At 43.9% G+C, this 6,533-nt stretch overlaps 1 pseudogene; it reads right to left on the bottom strand.

Annotated features, from left to right (window-relative positions):
- Positions 1 to 1,665: 1,665 nt before the first annotated feature.
- On the bottom strand, positions 1,666 to 3,443 carry LOC129499982 (non-histone chromosomal protein HMG-17-like; annotated as a pseudogene).
- Positions 3,444 to 6,533: the final 3,090 nt, after the last annotated feature.

The following is a 6,533-nucleotide window of genomic DNA, read 5'->3' on the forward strand; positions in this document are numbered from 1 at the left end:
CTCAAAATGTTTGGTTTCTGTGCTTATTGCAGTCCACAAAGTGCAAATATGAAAAAAAATCTAATTTTCTTAATGGAAGTGCTATAATTGACTCAATCTAATGTAGTTCTGAAAGATTAATAAAGCTACTTTTCCTCATGGCAGTAAGACAGACATTAAATAAAAACATCTCTCAAGAGTGAACAGTAATCCCAGTGACCTCTTTCTCATTATCTGCAAACCCTTTATAAACTCACATAAGTGGAATTTGGTCACTGGATTCACAGTCATTTCTACTGAACTAAACTAGATTGTTTTCCCACTCAAGTGGAATAAAAATTGTAAAATTTATACAATGAACTTTTTTATGCTCTCTAAATCAGATGTCTCGGAAGTGAGAATTTTCAAATTCTAAAATGAGATACTAATATTCATAGATTAATAAATTATAAAATGCCTCTTCTACCTTTTATTTTTAACTGTCTTCTCCCTTTCCTCTGCCTTTCCACTGTGCCATTCTCTTGTTTAAAAAAAAAAAAAATTCAGGGGCACCTGGGTGGCTCAGTGGTCGAGCATCTGCCTTTGGCTCAGGGCGTGACCCCAGGGTCCTGGGATCAAATCCCACATCGAGCTCCCCATTAGGAGCCTGCTTCTCCCTCTGCCTGTGCCTCTGCCTCTCTCTGTGTCTCTCATGAATAAATACATAAAATCTTAAAAAAAAAAACTTGATGAATGCCAGATTAAGATCAACAGACATGGCTATTAAAAAGAAGAAAAGAGGGGATCCCTGGGTGGCGCAGCGGTTTGGCGCCTGCCTTTGGCCCGGGGCGCGATCCTGGAGACCCTGGATCGAATCCCACATCGGGCTCCCGGTGCATGGAGCCTGCTTCTCCCTCTGCCTGTGTCTCTGCCTCTCTCTCTCTGTGACTATCATAAATAAATAAAAAATTAAAAAAAAAAAAAGAAGAAAAGAAATCAACAACAACCACAACAAAAGAGAGAAAACAGACTCATAAAGAGCAAATGGATGGTTACCAGTTGGGAGGTGGGCGGAATGGGTAAGAGAGGTGAAGAGGATTGGGGCACACTTCAGTGATGAGCACTGAGTAACACACAGGATTGGCGAACCACTATGCTGAAGGCCGGAAGCTAATTTAACTGTGTGTGAATCACACTGGAATTACATAAAAGAGGAGTTTGTTGCTCCTCCTTCATCTGGCACCTCCTATGGAGTGCCCCTTATATGCAAGGTGTTGGCCGGGTCCTGGGGACCCAGCGGCTAGCAGGACAAAGGGAATCCTTCATCTCTTCCATTATTGTGGGAGAGAGAAGTAGGGGGAGCAGTGAAATAACCGACCGACCAACCTTTTGCAGTAAGTGCCTCAAAGGAGACAAACAAGAGACCACGCCAGAGAGAAACGATGGGCCGCAGCCTCAAAATAGGTGTCCAGGGAAGGCTCCCTGAGCAGGTGATCCTTATGCTGACGCATAAAAATGTGGAGAGACAATTAGGTGAACTGGATGTGCGTGGGGAGGGGGGGCCACATCGTCCTGGAAGGCAGTGCATGCAGAGGGACTAGACAGTGCAAAGACGCTGAGGCGGGACGGATGTCCGCCAGGGGTGGGAAGCGAACCAGTGTGACCAGGGGACAGCAAGCCCGGAGTCTGGACAGTGACAGAGCCACATCAGCAGGGTGCTACAGGCCGGGGGCTGAATTTGGCTACTGGCCTAGGAACCATGAGAAGCCATGGAAGGACGTTGGACGAAGGGCCTGATTCCATTTCTGTTGCTGCACAACTGGAGACCCGGCCGGAGGGGTCTTGGAGTAGATGAAAGCGGATCCGCAGCAATTCTGGCAAAAAGATAATGACAGCGTGGACTCAGGTGTGTTTGTAGAAAGAGAGAAGAGGATAAGCTGTGGGAGGTCTCAAAGAAGCAGTTGGACCTGCAGATGGATTGGGTGCATGGGAGGTGCCTGAGGGAGAGGCAGGGAGGGGGTATCTAGAGACAGCTTTTAAATTTCGGATTTGAATGACCATGTAGACAACCGTGATGCCATTTACTGAAATAAGGAAGATAGATGGGGGGGGGGGGACAATTAGATTGCTGTTGGCTAACAGAAAACTCATTTGCTTTATTTTTTTTCCCAAGCCAGACTGTATCCAGCTTTATTAAAGATACTTTTCATAAACAATCATGGTATTTCTTTTTTTTTTTTAAGAACTAGGCAATCCAGCCTTCTTTTTTTTTTAATTTTTATTTATTTATGATAGTCACAGAGAGAGAGAGAGTGAGAGAGAGAGGGGCAGAGACACAGGCAGAGGGAGAAGCAGGTTCCACGCACCGGGAGCCCGACGTGGGATTCGATCCCGGGTCTCCAGGATCGCGCCCTGGGCCAAAGGCAGGCGCCAAACCGCTGCGCCACCCAGGGATCCCACAATCATGGTATTTCAGGCAGGACATGGGCGGACGATCGCTCACAGTATACAGCAACCTTCAAACTCCCTTCTTCAGCGGACCACCAAAATCAGGAAGCCACTGTGAAACCCAAGGAGGTCTTCACGTGATGCTCTGAACGGGGAAAATTTAGAGTTGACAGTTCACAGGTAGCATGTTGTTTAACAACTTTTCACAAGCCGACCCTGACTTTCAGGAAATGAAATGAAAATGGCAGAATTATCAATCTGAAGATCCACAAGCTAAAAAAGGGAACTCTTTTGAGGGACGCCATCTCAGTGGCGACCCTGTCAAGTCCAGATTGCCTGACATACTGGGAACCATTTCATGGGGTCAGGTTCCAACAGGTCTCTGGGTTTAAGGGTGTCAAGTCTATGTTGAAGGCAGAGAGGGAGAAGAGGACATAAAAAAGTGATTTTTAGTTTTTCCACACCACCAAGGTGGCTCCTGTGTGTCAACATCAAGGAATCCCTCCTCCTGGGAGCCAAGAGGAAGTTTCTCAAAACTAGAAGGGGAAGGTGTTATCAATCTAGCTTTGGAGATATTCTATTAGTGACATGTGCCCTTCCCCCAAAACAAAAATGAAGTGTTCCGTGTGCTAACAACATAGCTCAAAAAAAAAAAAAAAAAAAAAGTAAAACAAAATTCTGCATTTTTATAAAACTTGATAAAAAAAATAGTATTTCAAACTGTACAGTCACCAGAAGCACACAGTTATCAAAAATGCACACACTTGACTTGGCATCTCCAGCACCTTCAGCTTCTGTGCCTGGTCCATTTTGGCATCTCCCCTTTCTGCAGGGCTATTTCCATCCTTGCCAGCATCAGCTTTCCCCTTTTGCCCTTTGGGTACCTTCTCTCCCTTCTTTGCAGGGGCCTTTTTAGACTTGGGCTCTGGCTTGGGAGGAGCAGGTTTAGCAGACAGCCTTGCAGCTCTTCTCTGTGGCTCATCCTTCACCTTGGCTTTATCTCCTTTAGCCTCCACTTCAGCCCTTCTCTTGGGCATGGGGCGACGGCGGGGATGCAGGGGCCCGCGGGCTTTGGCCAGTCCGGCGGTCGTTCTCGCCTCCTCTTCTTCCCACCGCTCCAGTTAATTTGCATTAGATCTTTTGACAACGTGTTAGCTGATACAACCAAGAAGTGAGCAGGAGGGGTCCAGGTGCTGCCCTCCAGAGCGCTGGCTTCGCTCCTCTGCGGTTCTCTTAGCGCTCGGTTCCTTACATAGGACTATCCTCGGCCACGGGGTGCAGCGGTTTTAGGCAAGAGCATGTCTAGAGATGGGAGTGGCCATCTCAACCACTGTCTCCTTCCTAGGAGTGAAGAAAGATTTTTCTAGAAGTCCCTAGTCAGGTGTTACCGGCAGAATGACCACCCTAACCCAGCTGCATGCAAGGAGAAAGGGACCTCTGTATTATTCTGTATCCATCAGGATATTTCCCTGATACTGGAGACACAATCCTGTCTCCAAAGTAAGTGAAGAAGGTGCAAATAAAAATGTATGTTCACCCAAAAACCTACATAAGAACGTTCATACCAGCTTTATTCATAACTATCAAAAATTAGAAGCCATCGAGGTATCTTTTGATACGTAAATGGGTCATAAACGGTGGCACAGTTGCACACTGAAACCTTATTCATCAATGAAGGAAACAGGAGCTCAAGCTATGGAAAGACCTGAAGGAACTCTATGTGCTTAATATTTTTTGGTGAAAGAAGCCAATCTGAGTATATGATTATAACAATGGGACATCCTGGAAAAAAACTGCATAGACATTAAATAGATCAGTGGTTCTATTTTTAGCTCTTTGAGGACCCTCCACACTGTCTCCCACAGTGGCTGCACCAGTTTGCATCCCCACCAACAGGGCAAGAGGGTTCCCCTCTCTCCACACCCTCTCCCACACTGTACCCTACTGTTTCCTGTGTGGTTGATGTTCGCCACTCTGACAGGCGTGAGGCGATACCTCGCTGTAGGTTTGACCCGTATTTCCCTGAGGATCCGTGACGATGAGCACTTTCCATGTGTCTGTTGGTCATCAGTGTCCCTTCTCCGGAGAAATGTCTGTTCGTGTCTTCTACCCTTTTTTAAATTGGATTATTTGTTGTTGGGGTGCTGAGTTTTGTAGGCTCTTTATATGTTTGGAAACTATCTTTTATCAGATACGTCATTTGCAAATACCTTCTCCCATTCTGTACGTTGCCTTTTAGTTTTCTTGATTACTTCCCTTATTGTGCAGGAACTTTTTGTTGTGATGAAGTCCCAATAGTTATTTTTGCTTTTATTTCCCTTGTCAAAAGAGATATCTAGACATAGCTAGTTGCTATGGCCAATGTCAAAAAGGGTACTACCTGTTTCTCTTTTAGGATTTTTATGGTTTCAGGTCTCCCATTTAGGTCTTTAATCCATTTTGAATTTACTTTTATGTATGGTGCAAAAAAGTGGTCCAGTTTCTTTTTTCCTTTCTTTCTTTTTTTTTTCTTTTTTGCATGTTGCTGTCCAGTTTCCCCAGCACCTTTATCAAAGAGACTGTTTTTTTCCCCATTGGATATTATTTCTTGTTTTGTCAAAGATTATTTGACCATATAATTGTGGGTTCATTTCTGGGTTTTCTATTCTGTTCTATCAATCTATGTATCTATTTTTGTGCCAATACCATGCTGTCATGATAACTTTACAGTTTTGTAATATAACTTGACATCTGGACTGTGATGCTTCCAGATTTTTCTTTTTCAAGGTTACTCTGGCTATATGGAGTCTTTTGGGGGTTCCATACAAGTTTTAGGATCCAGCTATTACACTACCAGGTATTTAACCAAAGAATACAAAAATACTAATTCAAAGGCATACACGCACTCCAATGTTTATAGCAGTGCTATCTACAATAGCCGAGACATGGAAACAGCCCAAGTGTCTATTGATTGATGAATGGTTAAAGAAGATGTGGTGACCGCGCGCTACACACACACAAACACACACACACACACACACACACACACTACTTATCCATAAAATAGAATGAAATCTTGCTGGAGAGTATTATGCTACACAAAATAAGTCAGTCAGAGAAAGACAAACTCCATATGATTTTACTTATATGTGGAATTTAAGAAACAAAACAAATGAGCAAAGGGGAGAAAAAAAGAGAGAGAGAGAGAAGCAAATTAAGAAGCAACTCTTAACTATAGAGAATAAACTGGTGGTTACCAGAGGGGAGGTAGGGGGAGGGGGAAGGTAAATAGGCAAAGGGGATTAAGGAGTGCAGTTGTGAGGAGCACCAGGCCTTGTAATGAAGCATTGAATCACTATATCGTTCACCTGAAACTATTACACTGTATGTTAACTCACTGGAATTTAAATAAATACTTAAAAAACCGATCAGTGGTTGTTGCCAGGGGGTGGAATGCTGGGGATTGAGGTGCAGCAAAACTATTCATCTGATAGTATTACAGTGGATACATGACGTCATCCACTGGTTAAAGCTGACTGTGTACAACACAAATGTAAACATTGATGCCAACTATGGATTTCAATTAATAATGACTTATCAACATTGGTCCAATATTGGTAAATATACCACACTAATGCAAGATGTTAATACCAGGGAAAACTGTGGGTAAGTGGGGGACTAGAGAGGGATGATATGGGAACTCTCCGTACTTCCCACTTAGTCTTTCTCTAACCCTAAAACTACTTGAAAAAGTGGCTAGCAAAAGAAAATCAGAGTTTTGCCAGCAACAAATATAAGATGAGGAGAGTTGCACGAGTGGCTAATAGTGTCTACAATTGATGGTGGAAAGAACTCATGTTCTTTTTCAAACATACTGAATTTGAGATGTGAAGCATCACATGAATATGTTAAGTGACGGTTGTACGTGTACCTCTGACAATTAAAGGAAAGATATGGGCAGGATGTATGAAGCTGGGAGGCAAGGACTCAGGAATCCATGGGATCTAGGGAGAGGAAGCGGCAGGGGTGGGTGGGGGGGTTCCCAGGACCAGATCTGAAGAATCAGCACATTTAGAGGTTGGACATAAAGGAGCTGATGTCAACAAAGGAGAAGGAGCAGAAAATGGGATTTCCAGGAAAACGTGGTA

This window comes from Nyctereutes procyonoides, unplaced genomic scaffold (genome assembly GCF_905146905.1).
Source record: "Nyctereutes procyonoides isolate TBG_1078 unplaced genomic scaffold, NYPRO_anot_genome, whole genome shotgun sequence".
Lineage (NCBI taxonomy): Eukaryota > Metazoa > Chordata > Mammalia > Carnivora > Canidae > Nyctereutes > Nyctereutes procyonoides.